Source organism: Taudactylus pleione, unplaced genomic scaffold (genome assembly GCF_031769625.1).
Source record: "Taudactylus pleione unplaced genomic scaffold, aTauple2 ptg001123l, whole genome shotgun sequence".
Lineage (NCBI taxonomy): Eukaryota > Metazoa > Chordata > Amphibia > Anura > Myobatrachidae > Taudactylus > Taudactylus pleione.
This window is the reverse complement of record NW_028285524.1, coordinates 5,148,653-5,165,383: the sequence shown is the minus strand read 5'-3', so window position 1 is coordinate 5,165,383 and position 16,731 is coordinate 5,148,653. Positions and strand designations below refer to the sequence as shown.

General features: G+C 36.0%; 2 pseudogenes; one reads left to right on the top strand and one right to left on the bottom strand.

Moving 5' to 3' along the window:
* Positions 1-6,557: 6,557 nt before the first annotated feature.
* Positions 6,558-6,676, bottom strand: LOC148453673 (5S ribosomal RNA; annotated as a pseudogene).
* Positions 6,677-13,149: 6,473 nt separating this feature from the next.
* LOC148453672 (5S ribosomal RNA) lies at positions 13,150-13,268 on the top strand (annotated as a pseudogene).
* Positions 13,269-16,731: the final 3,463 nt, after the last annotated feature.

The window sequence follows — 16,731 nt, the reverse complement described above, 5'->3', positions numbered from 1 at the left end:
ATAGGTCATATTAAACTCGGACCTTCGAAGATTTTTGCTACAGGTTACTGGAAACTGTCAAAAACCTCAGACTTCAGTGGCAGGCTACTTTCTTGCCACCTCAGGAATCTTACAACCTCAAAAATGTAATTATTATAACATAATCGGCTTGGTAACATTTTAGAGAATTCTGTGCAATTAGATTATTTTGTTAGCACTCTTTTTGTACTTAAGTATTGTGAAAATTTTATCCATATTAATCACAAAAAAATCAATAAGTTCTGATTCCGTGTTCTTATAAACATGTCAAATGTTAGCTTGATATTATTAATGCTATATTGCTGAAGACAGGGGAAAGTGTTTGGTGAAAATTATCTCTGGTAAAAATATATTGTGGAAGTATACTGTGAAGAAGAAACTGGGAGAAATTAAGAAAATTCCTAAGGGAAAGCCCCTAAATCAAATCTTAGAGCTGCTGGTAAAGGCAATATTAACTGTGTGATATAAAATGTGATATTGTAATTATTTTTAGAAAGACCAGGTTGTGGTTGGTGATTAATCCTTTGTCACAAAAGTCTCAGATATCAGTCGTGACAGTTATACTGGTAGGTTTTCCTTGTAATGTCCTAAAGAGCCAATGAATGTAACTTTGGGAGTGATTCAGACTTTTATGCAATTGTAAACCCAATAGTCTGATGGTGGATGGACTGCACATGCACATAAACCATTCTGTGCATGTGCAGAATGGGTCCTGCGAGATTGCTTGGACGTGGTGCAGCGATGCTGACCATTTTACAAAATGGGGGCAGGTCACCCCCATTCTTTAGGTGTGCTGAGGCCAGGGTCTGCATCTTCTGATGCAGATTTCCTGACCATGGCTTAGCAGTGTCAGCAGTCATTCTGAGTAGGCTTAGCTTACTCAAATGGCTGATGGCTGCAACTATTGCGACCATTGTGATCTGGTGCTGTGTCTTAGGACACGGCATTTGGGTCTGCAATGCTAGCAGAAGGGAATCTTTTGTCCTCAGATGCCTCCGGCTGCATTAGCATGTTTTAGCATTGTTGCTGCATCCAAAAACCCAGCAGTGATGCTATTAACTACCATCTCCGAATCACCCCCTTTGAGTGTATCTAAAGGAAAAGAGTTATGATGAATAAAATCATTAGACACAATGCAGCGAACTTCTATGTTACACATATGAGAAAGAGATCAATACCTTTCTTGCAAGAGTCAAAGTGAATCTACTATTCACCTACATAAAGCAGAGGCAGCCCTGTGAGATTACACCATTATTAATAAGAATGAAGCCAATCAATTTGGTAGAAAAATATTGACATCACTGATACAAACTCATGTTTCAGTTGTTTAATCCTCAAATCGGCTTTCACTGTACTAGACGGTTGACCTTTGGGGGATATAATATTACTTTCTCTACTGGGACAAAATTAAATATCACCATATAATTACCCCCTGTGGGCAAATTATTATACAATTTTAAAAATATTTGTTTAGGTCAGAGGTTTCCAAACGCTGATCTCAAGGCACCCCAACAGTTCAGGTTTTAGAGATATCCATGGTTGAGCATATTTGAATAGATCAAATTGACTGAGGTACTAATTAAGCCGTCTGTGGTCAAGCATGGATATCCTTAAAACCTGGACTGTCAGGGTGCCTTGAGAACCGAGTTTGGGAACCTCTGCTTTAGGCATAACAATCAGTATTTTAAACCAATCATACAGTCAGGTGCATAAATATTGGGACATTGACAGAATTTTCATATTTTGGCCTCTATTCACCACCACAATGGCTTTGAAATGAAACAAACAGGATGTGCTTTAACTGCAGACTTTCAGATTTAATTTGAGGGTAATTACATCCAAATCGGGTGAATGGTGTAGGAATTACAACGGTTTCTATATGTGCCTCCCACTTTTTAAGTGGCCAAAAGTAATGGGACTATCAACTCAAAAGCTATTTCATGGACAGGTGTGGGCTATTCCCTCATTATTTCATTATCAATTAAGCAGGTAAAAGGTCTGGAGTTGATTCTAGGTGAGACATTTGCATTTGGAATCAGTTGCTGTTGACTCTCAATATGAGATCCAAAGAGCTGTCACTATTAGTGAAGCAAGCCATCATTAGGCTGAAAAATCATAACAAACCCATCAGAGAGATAGCAAAAACATTAGATGTGGCCAAATCAACAGTTTGGAACATTCTTAAAAATAAAGAATGCACCGGAGAGCTCAGCAACACCAAAAGACTCAGAAGACCACGGAAAACAACTGTGGTGGATGACAGAAGAATTATTTCCCTGGTGAAGTTCTGGAATAACATCCTATGGACAGATGAGACAAAGATCAACTTCTCAGAGTGATGGGAAGAGAAGAGTATGGAGAAGGAAAGGAACTGCTCATGATCCAAAACATACCACCTCATCAGTGAAGCATACTGGTGGTAGTGTCATGGCTTGGGCATGTATGGCTGCCAATGGAACTGGTTCCCTTGTATTTATTGATGATGTGACTGCTGACAAAAGCAGCAGAATGAATTCTGAAGTGTTTCGGGCAATATTACATGCTCATATTCAGTCAAATGCTTCAGAACTCATTGGACGGTGCTTCACAGTGCAGATGGACAATGACCCGAAGCATACTGCAAAAGCAACCAAAGAGTTTTTTAAGGCTAAAAAGTGGAATGTTATGCAATGGCCAAGTCAATCCCCTGACCTGAATCAGATTGAGCATGCATTTCACTTGATGAAGACAAAACTGAAGGGAAAATGCCCCAAGAACAAGCAGGAACTGAAGACATTTGCAGTAGAGGCCTGGCAGAGCATCACCAGGGATGAAACCCAGCGTCTGGTGATGTCTATGCGTTTCAGACTTCAGGCTGTAATTGCCTGCAAAGGATTTGCAACAAAGTATTAATAAGTGAAAGTTAGATTTAGGATTGTTTAGTTTGTCCCATTACTTTTGGCCCCTTAAAAAGTAGGAGGCACATATAGAAACCGTTGTAATTCCTACACCGTTCACCTGATTTGATGTAATTACCCTCAAATTAAATCTGAAAGTCTGCAGTTAAAGAACATCTTGTTTGTTTCATTTCAAATCCATTGTGGTGGTGAATAGAGGCCAAAATATGAGAATTCTGTCAATGTCCCAATATTTATGCACCTGACTGTATGTAAGTTTACAGTTGGCAAATACAGCTACAACTGTTTTATTATGAGTAATGTTTCCGTATAATGTGTCTCCTATTGTGGAATTGTGCTTAGACCTACCTGAACAATACCAGGGATCATGTATATGACTGCAGAAATAAGCACACTGACATCAGTACTTCTCTTATTGTTTGTGAACTATACCATAGCTGTTTTGATTCTTAATTGCACCCGTAACCTATGTAAGTAAATGTATAAACAGCGAGAAAGGCCCCACATAATTATGCAAATGAGTGGCTGTACAGCACAGCAATTAATGTGCATCTAGTCTGAGGTCAATTATACCAAGGTAATGTCTGTGCAACAGAGTTTAAAATCTAAGCATGTACAAGCATAGTATATGGCTGTTATTCAGTTTTATGGGCAGGTCGCCAGGCAGAATGGCTAAGCTTTCCATTGTAACTGCAATAAAAAGAATTCAGAGACATTTGGTCATTAACCATTTTCCTCACATAATCAGCCAAACAAATATATACTGTAATTTTTCAGATGTGGACATATGCCTGTGATTGGGAATCATTATAATTATGCTGCTGCTGCATTAAGATAAAAAACTCCTAGTAGGGGAAACAAAATATGGGTTGGAAACATATATGGGTTGTAAACATATGTGTGTATGTATATATATATATATACATATATATAGATAGATTCCCCATGGGTGTGGCACTCAGGTACATAGAAACAGGTACATAGTAGCCCACCAGCTTCACCATGTGCAACAGAGATAACTCAGCTTCCCCGACAGGATGCTTACCAGAGATGCCATTGCATATCGTCAGCTGCCGATGACGTCATAACATTCCACCGGGCACTGAAACGTTGATGAGCACATCACTGCCTTAACCACTTAACTGGCTAATTATTTTTCTAAAATGTCACCAAAATTGTTGATTTTTTTTATTATAGTATTATGTAAATAAGAGCTATCCTGATTCAGTATAATTGTTTTTACCAAAAAATGCTAAATTTAAATAGCATTTCCATGGTGTGATACTAAAAAAATTTACAATTTTGGGCACATTTATGAAAAAAAAAAAAAATAGTAGTATACTTTACACACACACATATATTACAACACATACAGTTGTAATATATGCTAATTTGTTGATACTAAGAATAACCAATTTTTTTATTTTAACAACAGTATCATACAAAATTAACTGTTTAATGAATTGAACCACTGCATGGGTTGTTTACGTTTTAGAATGCCCATGCCAGCTTAAATATGTGGGAAAATCTAAAAGGAACCTCAGATTGCGCATACAAGAACATATTAGGGGTAAAAAGAACAGAGTAAATTATCAATCTGTACCGAAGCATTTTTCCAAATACCATAATGCGGATCCATCAGGGCTAAGATTTAAAGCCACTGAATTGGTACAACTTGGTGATAGGGGTGGTGACAGGGAGAATAAACTATCACAAAAAGAAATGTATTGGATTTTCACCCTAAACGCCATGGCACCATATGGGATGAATGAGAGCTATGAGATTCCTCTGAATTGTCTATTTCTCACTCTCCTCTCTCCTTTTTTCTTCCGGTTGTTATGAGATTATTTAAACCGATCTATATTGAATAACATTCTATGTCTATACATATTTTTATGCGTGTATATATCTCTATAGATTGCTTTTATGAGATTTTATTTATATATATATTAGAACCCGCTCACCCCTAATATATATATATATATATATGACAATATAGCTGACCACAAGCGCCTCCTAGTGCATATACAGTGAACCAATTAAACCTGTGCAAATCTCGCAACCTGTGCAAAAACAATTTTTTGTGTTTATATCCTTGTCCTTATCCAGGACCGTGACATACAAGTGACTTTGTGCAATAAATACAACCGTGTAATATATATGAATAAATATATTTAAAACTGCATAAATAATGTGCATAAATTTTTTTTAATTAAATAAAACAATTCATAGACAACACACAATGACATAAATACACAGAAATAATGGATAAAAAGCTAGTACTAAAAGATAATAAATAGCGATTTTTAGTGAAAAATAAATATATATTTTCTAAAATAAATCGGATTTATAGCTTATCTTTTCCAGCAGTATTTTGGGAAGAGTTCATAAAGTGCAAGGTCAGGGTCCCAACGCGTTTCGTCCTCTGGACTTCATCAAGGGGAAGTGTATGCATAGAGACAGAGCAGGGTTTATATACCTTAAGTACAGGAAGCACATGTCCTCATTTCGTGACATCATTTCCTGTTACCTATTTCAGGTCAAAAAGCCATATAATGTCCAGATTTTAACAATAAAATTTGTATTATGGCACTCATTATAAACAATATAAAACATAGAAAGCAAATAAATTATGTGAGTCAATGTTTTTCTGCTTCATGATTATAGTTCTGTCCAAGTGGAACACATGTGAGGCACACCCCGTCATTTCCGGTCATGTGGTCCGCGGGCTGGTATTGGTTTAACATAATGCCAGTCTAGGTGGAACGCAGGGAGAACACAGGATGAGCGCACCGCGTCACTTCCTGTTCCATGTAGTATTGGTTAAGTGACTACCAGTCCCCATATTACATCACCACTAAATAGCTATTAAGATGTTATTTTTCCATCTCCAGATCCCCACCGGAGGATGTGTCGCTCGCTTGTAATTGTATTAGTAGACCATGAGGTCGTTTTAGATGAAGGCGGCAGCCATTTTTGTAGTTTTTTTACATTAAAGCGGCGGCCATTTTTGTAGTTCTTTTACATGAAGCCGGCGGCCATTTTTGTAGTTCTTTTACCACTTGTAGCAGTCGTCTTTATGGTTTTGAGTGCTATGTCAAACACTAATCGGGGTCAATCGGAAAACAGAGGTTTGCCATTCTTAACATAAGATGTTCAATGTTTTTCCTTGACTGTTTGTATTCCATCACTGTTCTTCCAATATTTATGGATCATTATAATACTTCGGATAGGGACGGCGGCCATCTTGGTAGTTCTTTCATAACCTGTGGCAGCCATCTTTGTAGTTCCTAGATGCTATGACCAGTGCCATTCAATAAAGAACTGGGAGGAATTAGCATTCTTATTCTGGGATGCTAAACGTCTTTATTGACCATTAACACGTATCCTGAAAAAGAGGAGAAAATTAAGGCAGACACAAATATGATGAGCTATTTAATCAGAGACTCCATTCCCTGATTGTCAATGCAGAAAGTGAACTATACAAAAAGACAATAGTCTATGGATACCAACTAAATAATAGGTTTATATTCATAAAAATTACATGTTAGATGGAAAGGTGACTGATGCAGGTGCAAAATTGTAAAACAAGACTCGGAGCCATATCATATTCTATATGCCATTTTATTCCCATTCACAATTTTACTACAACACCTGGTCTTCCTAGGAGGTCCCCCATCCAAGTACTGACCAGGCCCAATCATGCTTCGCTTCCAAGATCAGACGAGATTGGGCATTGACATGTTGGTATGGTTGTAGGTATGTGTTCACTTATGCATAGATTTATGGACTTTGCTCCACGAGGACCTGTAATCAATCGCATTTCAGCTTCATCACCCTCCATATCATAAATAAGAACATGTTTTAATAATAATACTGTAGTCCAAACTTTTGCTTCCTTTTTTTTTTTTATCTATAAAGTTGTCTTTAATCGCCTTGGTACATGATAACGTATATTATACCGCTATCATTGTGTCTTAAGTCATATAAAAGGAGCTATTTCATAGTTGTCGTTAAACCCCATGGGAAATAAAGTGTTTAATTCGAAGATCCAGAACATTTCACGTTGAGCAAGTTTCTTGCCCAGATCTCCCCCTCTCTCTCCCATGGTTACATGTTCTATTGCTTTAAAGGACAATTCTTCTGGGTTGGATCCATGGTGTGTATTAAAATGTCTTGAGACCATGTGATTTTCTACTTTATTCTTGATATTCCTCACATGTTCCTGCATCCTTAACTTGAGGGGCCTCTTTGTTTTTCCCACATATTTAGTACCACATGAACACTCTAACAGGTAGATCACTGATGTAGAATTACAGTTCATGAATTCCTTTATTTTATATTCCTTCGAATTATCATGATTCTTAAAGATCTTCCTTTGTGGATTCAAATATTTACAGATATTACATCGACCACATTTGTAACATCCAACACATTTTGGTAATGTTCTAATGGGTTCTGTTGTGTCACTTCTCAGGAGACTTGGTGCTAACGAGTCTTTAAGGCTTTTGGCTTTCCTGAACACAGTGGGTGGCTTTGGTGGAATCACATCCTTTAAAATAGGGTCCAACAGCAAGATGTTCCAATGTTTTGAAAGTGTCGCCCTTATCTTTTTTTCCTGTCCACTATAGGTGGTGATGAAGGGGATTATTTTATTTTCTTCTTTCACCTTCTGTTTATATATTAGTAATTCGGACCTCACCAGATTTGTAGTTTTTTGAATTGCTCTCCCAATTATTTCTTCCGGGTATTCTTTATTTTGAAATCTTTCTTGGTAGATTTGGATCTGTTGATCACACATAGTTGGATTACTACAATTACGTTTGATCCTGTGGAATTGTGAATACGGAATATTGTCCTTCCAACTCTTCAGATGATTACTTTTATAATGTAAGTAACTGTTTGTATCAACTTTTTTAATGTAGTTACTTGTGCAGATCATCTCATTATCCCCTGTCAATACCAAGTCCAGAAATTCTATGGAAGTTCTATTAAAATTGGAAGTAAATTTCAAATTCATATTGTTGTCGGATATATGTGATAAAAACGATTTAAAATTCTCTTCTGAACCTTCCCAAATCATTAAAATATCATCAATATATCTCTTATAAAAAATGATATTATTTTTAAAAGGATTGTTATTATATACATACTCCTCTTCCCAACATCCCATGAATAAATTCGCAAAGTTGGGTGCAAACGTCGTCCCCATTGCTGTTCCACATATTTGTCTGTAAAATTGGTCCAAAAATCTAAAATAATTATGTTCCAAGATAAAAGCCATTAAATCACATAAAAATTCTCTATGTGTTGGGTTCATTGAAAGGTCTTGATTAAGAAAGTATCTACAAGCGTTAATTCCTTTGTGGTGTTCAATACAAGTGTACAATGATTGAACATCTATGGTAACCCAGGAGTAGCTTTCTTTCCATGCTAGGTTTTCCACTGCTTGTAAAACATGTGTCGTGTCTTTTAAGTACGACTCTAAGTTTTGTACATACTTCTTTAGGAAGATATCAACATACTCAGAAATGTGTGAAGTGAGTGATTCAATTCCATCAATTATTGGTCTTCCTGGAGGCTCTACCATTGATTTATGTACTTTAGGTAGGAAATAAAAAGTGGGGGTTATGGGACTAGTATTCATAAGGTATTGGAATTCGTTTTTATCTAAAATCTCATTGTGTAATCCAAATACCAATAGTGTTCTTAGTTCATCAATATATTCATTAAGGGGATCTTGTTCAAGTAAGATATATGAGTCCTTGTCCCCCAAAAGTCGGTTTGCTTCTTTCAAATAATAAGATCGATCCATAAGTACTAGTCCCCCCCCTTGTCAGCTGGTTTCAAAACAATATTTGTGTTCTTTTTCAGATTTCTTAGTGCCTCTTTTTCACTGTTCTTAAGATTCTGCTTCTTTGTTGGCACAAATTCTTCATCGCAAAGTTCCTTTTTCACCATTTCATAAAATATGTTGATGTGACTTCCTTTGGACTCAATCGGATAGTATTTTGACTTCCCCTTCAGGCCAGATTTAGATTTTTGCATCTCAAAGTTATTTACAATTGCATTTTCCTTCTTTAAGTAATGTCTTTTTAGTGTGAGGTTCCTAATAAATTTATTTAAATCAATAAAGGTTTCGAATTTATTCATATTGCTTGTTGGAGCAAAGTTAAGTCCTTTGCTGAGCAGAGAAATTTCAGGTGGTGTAAGCTGATGTTGGGATAAGTTGAAAATTCCATGTGCTGTTGGATCTAATGGTGTAGGTTTCTTCTTTTGTATGTTCTTCCGTTTGCCCCCTCGTGTTCCTCTTCTTCTCCGATTCTTCTTTTCATTGGTGATGCCAATTTGGTTGTTTCTCTGAAAAAGGGCCTTCTCGTGTGTTGCGGAGTGGGATGAGTTCCTGGGGATAAAAAATCAGTGTCGCTAATGGAATCCAGCCTTTGTAATGTGTTGAATCTGTTGTTTGTCTGTATTCCTCTGTTGTATGGTGATTCATCCTCATCTTTATGTGCCGATGGTTTCTTTTTCTGATATGTACTACGTAGCCATCTATTCTCCTCCTTATTGTATGTTTTTGGTTTCGGTCTTTGTTTAGGAAATCTACTCCAGTGTTTGATATTGTTCAATTCGTAGTCCTGTTTGTCTCGGATAAATTTCCTTTCCTTGCCTTTTATTACTTCTTCTTCCACTCTTTCAAGCTTCCGATTTAATACTGTGTTGTTAATTTTGAAATTTTCTTTATCCTTTAAATCTTCCATTTGGGATTCCTTGCTTTTAATATCCCTTTCTATTGTAGAAAGATTTGATTTTTTCTCCTTAATAATTAATGTCATTAATTCCATGGAGCATGTGTGTAGAATCCTGTCCCAATCTTTCATGAACTCAGAATTATCAAGTCCAAAGGTGGGATTCTTTAATAGTCTGAGACCTCTGGGTACTCTGTTTACTGAGATATAGTGTTCCAGTCCCTTGATATCCCACCAAGTCTTGATTTCTTTAGTAAATAGCTTTTCTAATTCCCAGAACATTAAATCTATGTTCTCAGTGGGCACATTTTCATATTGCAAGTTATTTTCATTAAAGATTTTTTGGCAAAGGTCACCCCTTTTATTAACCCTATCATTTCTCATAGACATTCTTGTGTGTACAGGTGGCAGTTTATAAGGCAGCTTAATTCAAGAAAAGCCAATTTTTAACATAAATCAATAGAAGAAAACAGCGCCAAATTTGTCCACTCTGTTTAACGTGAAATACCTTTCACAAGTGTGTGTTTTTTGTTTTTTTATTGGTAAATCTAATAGAAATATAATAGAAAAATTATACATATATATATATATACATATACTATTTGTATATGTAGCACTCCCTTGATAAGTATAAGGTGTCTGCTTGGTCAACAAAAAATGGTGGCCATGGCTAGGCCACCTTGGTACAGGAAACAATATGACAATATAGCTGACCACAAGCGCCTCCTAGTGCATATACAGTGAACCAATTAAACCTGTGCAAATCTCGCAACCTGTGCAAAAAACAATTTTTTGTGTTTATATCCTTGTCCTTATCCAGGACCGTGACATACAAGTGACTTTGTGCAATAAATACAACCGTGTAATATATATGAATAAATATATTTAAAACTGCATAAATAATGTGCATCACCAATGAAAAGAAGAATCGGAGAAGAAGAGGAACACGAGGGGGCAAACGGAAGAACATACAAAAGAAGAAACCTACACCATTAGATCCAACAGCACATGGAATTTTCAACTTATCCCAACATCAGCTTACACCACCTGAAATTTCTCTGCTCAGCAAAGGACTTAACTTTGCTCCAACAAGCAATATGAATAAATTCGAAACCTTTATTGATTTAAATAAATTTATTAGGAACCTCACACTAAAAAGACATTACTTAAAGAAGGAAAATGCAATTGTAAATAACTTTGAGATGCAAAAATCTAAATCTGGCCTGAAGGGGAAGTCAAAATACTATCCGATTGAGTCCAAAGGAAGTCACATCAACATATTTTATGAAATGGTGAAAAAGGAACTTTGCGATGAAGAATTTGTGCCAACAAAGAAGCAGAATCTTAAGAACAGTGAAAAAGAGGCACTAAGAAATCTGAAAAAGAACACAAATATTGTTAAGAAACCAGCTGACAAGGGGGGGGACTAGTACTTATGGATCAATCTTATTATTTGAAAGCAAACCGACTTTTGGGGGACAAGGACTCATATATCTTACTTGAACAAGATCCCCTTAATGAATATATTGATGAACTAAGAACACTATTGGTATTTGGATTACACAATGAGATTTTAGATAAAAACGAATTCCAATACCTTATGAATACTAGTCCCATAACCCCCACTTTTTATTTCCTACCTAAAGTACATAAATCAATGGTAGAGCCTCCAGGAAGACCAATAATTGCTGGAATTGAATCACTCACTTCACACATTTCTGAGTATGTTGATATCTTCCTAAAGAAGTATGTACAAAACTTAGAGTCATACTTAAAAGACACGACACATGTTTTACAAGCAGTGGAAAACCTAGCATGGAAAGAAAGCTACTCCTGGGTTACCATAGATGTTCAATCATTGTACACTTGTATTGAACACCACAAAGGAATTAACGCTTGTAGATACTTTCTTAATCAAGACCTTTCAATGAACCCAACACATAGAGAATTTTTATGTGATTTAATGGCTTTTATCTTGGAACATAATTATTTTAGATTTTTGGACCAATTTTACAGACAAATATGTGGAACAGCAATGGGGACGACGTTTGCACCCAACTTTGCGAATTTATTCATGGGATGTTGGGAAGAGGAGTATGTATATAATAACAATCCTTTTAAAAATAATATCATTTTTTATAAGAGATATATTGATGATATTTTAATGATTTGGGAAGGTTCAGAAGAGAATTTTAAATCGTTTTTATCACATATATCCGACAACAATATGAATTTGAAATTTACTTCCAATTTTAATAGAACTTCCATAGAATTTCTGGACTTGGTATTGACAGGGGATAATGAGATGATCTGCACAAGTAACTACATTAAAAAAGTTGATACAAACAGTTACTTACATTATAAAAGTAATCATCTGAAGAGTTGGAAGGACAATATTCCGTATTCACAATTCCACAGGATCAAACGTAATTGTAGTAATCCAACTATGTGTGATCAACAGATCCAAATCTACCAAGAAAGATTTCAAAATAAAGAATACCCGGAAGAAATAATTGGGAGAGCAATTCAAAAAACTACAAATCTGGTGAGGTCCGAATTACTAATATATAAACAGAAGGTGAAAGAAGAAAATAAAATAATCCCCTTCATCACCACCTATAGTGGACAGGAAAAAAAGATAAGGGCGACACTTTCAAAACATTGGAACATCTTGCTGTTGGACCCTATTTTAAAGGATGTGATTCCACCAAAGCCACCCACTGTGTTCAGGAAAGCCAAAAGCCTTAAAGACTCGTTAGCACCAAGTCTCCTGAGAAGTGACACAACAGAACCCATTAGAACATTACCAAAATGTGTTGGATGTTACAAATGTGGTCGATGTAATATCTGTAAATATTTGAATCCACAAAGGAAGATCTTTAAGAATCATGATAATTCGAAGGAATATAAAATAAAGGAATTCATGAACTGTAATTCTACATCAGTGATCTACCTGTTAGAGTGTTCATGTGGTACTAAATATGTGGGAAAAACAAAGAGGCCCCTCAAGTTAAGGATGCAGGAACATGTGAGGAATATCAAGAATAAAGTAGAAAATCACATGGTCTCAAGACATTTTAATACACACCATGGATCCAACCCAGAAGAATTGTCCTTTAAAGCAATAGAACATGTAACCATGGGAGAGAGAGGGGGAGATCTGGGCAAGAAACTTGCTCAACGTGAAATGTTCTGGATCTTCGAATTAAACACTTTATTTCCCATGGGGTTTAACGACAACTATGAAATAGCTCCTTTTATATGACTTAAGACACAATGATAGCGGTATAATATACGTTATCATGTACCAAGGCGATTAAAGACAACTTTATAGATAAAAAAAAAAAAAGGAAGCAAGTTTGGACTACAGTATTATTATTAAAACATGTTCTTATTTATGATATGGAGGGTGATGAAGCTGAAATGCGATTGATTACAGGTCCTCGTGGAGCAAAGTCCATAAATCTATGCATAAGTGAACACATACCTACAACCATACCAACATGTCAATGCCCAATCTCGTCTGATCTTGGAAGCGAAGCATGATTGGGCCTGGTCAGTACTTGGATGGGGGACCTCCTAGGAAGACCAGGTGTTGTAGTAAAATTGTGAATGGGAATAAAATGGCATATAGAATATGATATGGCTCCGAGTCTTGTTTTACAATTTTGCACCTGCATCAGTCACCTTTCCATCTAACATGTAATTTTTATGAATATAAACCTATTATTTAGTTGGTATCCATAGACTATTGTCTTTTTGTATAGTTCACTTTCTGCATTGACAATCAGGGAATGGAGTCTCTGATTAAATAGCTCATCATATTTGTGTCTGCCTTAATTTTCTCCTCTTTTTCAGGATACGTGTTAATGGTCAATAAAGACGTTTAGCATCCCAGAATAAGACTGCTAATTCCTCCCAGTTCTTTATTGAATGGCACTGGTCATAGCATCTAGGAACTACAAAGATGGCTGCCACAGGTTATGAAAGAACTACCAAGATGGCCGCCGTCCCTATCCGAAGTATTATAACGATCCATAAATATTGGAAGAACAGTGATGGAATACAAACAGTCAAGGAAAAACATTGAACATCTTATGTTAAGAATGGCAAACCTCTGTTTTCCGATTGACCCCGATTAGTGTTTGACATAGCACTCAAAACCATAAAGACGACTGCTACAAGTGGTAAAAGAACTACAAAAATGGCCGCCGGCTTCATGTAAAAGAACTACAAAAATGGCCGCCGCTTTAATGTAAAAAAACTACAAAAATGGCTGCCGCCTTCATCTAAAACGACCTCATGGTCTACTAATACAATTACAAGCGAGCGACACATCCTCCGGTGGGGATCTGGAGATGGAAAAATAACAACTTAATAGCTATTTAGTGGTGATGTAATATGGGGACTGGTAGTCACTTAACCAATACTACATGGAACAGGAAGTGACGCGGTGCGCTCATCCTGTGTTCTCCCTGCGTTCCACCTAGACTGGCATTATGTTAAACCAATACCAGCCCGCGGACCACATGACCGGAAATGACGGGGTGCGCCTCACATGTGTTCCACTTGGACAGAACTATAATCATGAAACAGAAAAACATTGACTCACATAATTTATTTGCTTTCTATGTTTTATATTGTTTATAATGAGTGCCATAATACAAATTTTATTGTTAAAATCTGGACATTATATGGCTTTTTGACCTGAAATAGGTAACAGGAAATGATGTCACGAAATGAGGACATGTGCTTCCTGTACTTAAGGTATATAAACCCTGCTCTGTCTCTATGCATACACTTCCCCTTGATGAAGTCCAGAGGACGAAACGCGTTGGGACCCTGACCTTGCACTTTATGAACTCTTCCCAAAATACTGCTGGAAAAGATAAGCTATAAATCCGATTTATTTTAGAAAATATATATTTATTTTTCACTAAAAATCGCTATTTATTATCTTTTAGTACTAGCTTTTTATCCATTATTTCTGTGTATTTATGTCATTGTGTGTTGTCTATGAATTGTTTTATTTAAATAAAAAAATTTTATGCACATTATTTATGCAGTTTTAAATATATTTATTCATATATATTACACGGTTGTATTTATTGCACAAAGTCACTTGTATGTCACGGTCCTGGATAAGGACAAGGATATAAACACAAAAAATTGTTTTTGCACAGGTTGCGAGATTTGCACAGGTTTAATTGGTTCACTGTATATGCACTAGGAGGCGCTTGTGGTCAGCTATATTGTCATATTGTTTCCTGTACCAAGGTGGCCTAGCCATGGCCACCATTTTTTGTTGACCAAGCAGACACCTTATACTTATCAAGGGAGTGCTACATATACAAATAGTATATGTATATATATATATATATATATGTATAATATTTCTATTATATTTCTATTAGATTTACCAATAAAAAAACAAAAAACACACACTTGTGAAAGGTATTTCACGTTAAACAGAGTGGACAAATTTGGCGCTGTTTTCTTCTATTGATTTATGTTAAAAATTGGCTTTTCTTGAATTAAGCTGCCTTATAAACTGCCACCTGTACACACAAGAATGTCTATGAGAAATGATAGGGTTAATAAAAGGGGTGACCTTTGCCAAAAAATCTTTAATGAAAATAACTTGCAATATGAAAATGTGCCCACTGAGAACATAGATTTAATGTTCTGGGAATTAGAAAAGCTATTTACTAAAGAAATCAAGACTTGGTGGGATATCAAGGGACTGGAACACTATATCTCAGTAAACAGAGTACCCAGAGGTCTCAGACTATTAAAGAATCCCACCTTTGGACTTGATAATTCTGAGTTCATGAAAGATTGGGACAGGATTCTACACACATGCTCCATGGAATTAATGACATTAATTATTAAGGAGAAAAAATCAAATCTTTCTACAATAGAAAGGGATATTAAAAGCAAGGAATCCCAAATGGAAGATTTAAAGGATAAAGAAAATTTCAAAATTAACAAAACAGTATTAAATCGGAAGCTTGAAAGAGTGGAAGAAGAAGTAATAAAAGGCAAGGAAAGGAAATTTATCCGAGACAAACAGGACTACGAATTGAACAATATCAAACACTGGAGTAGATTTCCTAAACAAAGACCGAAACCAAAAACATACAATAAGGAGGAGAATAGATGGCTACGTAGTACATATCAGAAAAAGAAACCATCGGCACATAAAGATGAGGATGAATCACCATACAACAGAGGAATACAGACAAACAACAGATTCAACACATTACAAAGGCTGGATTCCATTAGCGACACTGATTTTTTATCCCCAGGAACTCATCCCACTCCGCAACACACGAGAAGGCCCTTTTTCAGAGAAACAACCAAATTGGCATCACCAATGAAAAGAAGAATAGGAGAAGAAGAGGAACACGAGGGGGCAAACGGAAGAACATACAAAAGAAGAAACCTACACCATTAGATCCAACAGCACATGGAATTTTCAACTTATCCCAACATCAGCTTACACCACCTGAAATTTCTCTGCTCAGCAAAGGACTTAACTTTGCTCCAACAAGCAATATGAATAAATTCGAAACCTTTATTGATTTAAATAAATTTATTAGGAACCTCACACTAAAAAGACATTACTTAAAGAAGGAAAATGCAATTGTAAATAACTTTGAGATGCAAAAATCTAAATCTGGCCTGAAGGGGAAGTCAAAATACTATCCGATTGAGTCCAAAGGAAGTCACATCAACATATTTTATGAAATGGTGAAAAAGGAACTTTGCGATGAAGAATTTGTGCCAACAAAGAAGCAGAATCTTAAGAACAGTGAAAAAGAGGCACTAAGAAATCTGAAAAAGAACACAAATATTGTTTTGAAACCAGCTGACAAGGGGGGGGGACTAGTACTTATGGATCGATCTTATTATTTGAAAGAAGCAAAACGACTTTTGGGGGACAAGGACTCATATATCTTACTTGAACAAGATCCCCTTAATGAATATATTGATGAACTAAGAACACTATTGGTATTTGGATTACACAATGAGATTTTAGATAAAAACGAATTCCAATACCTTAT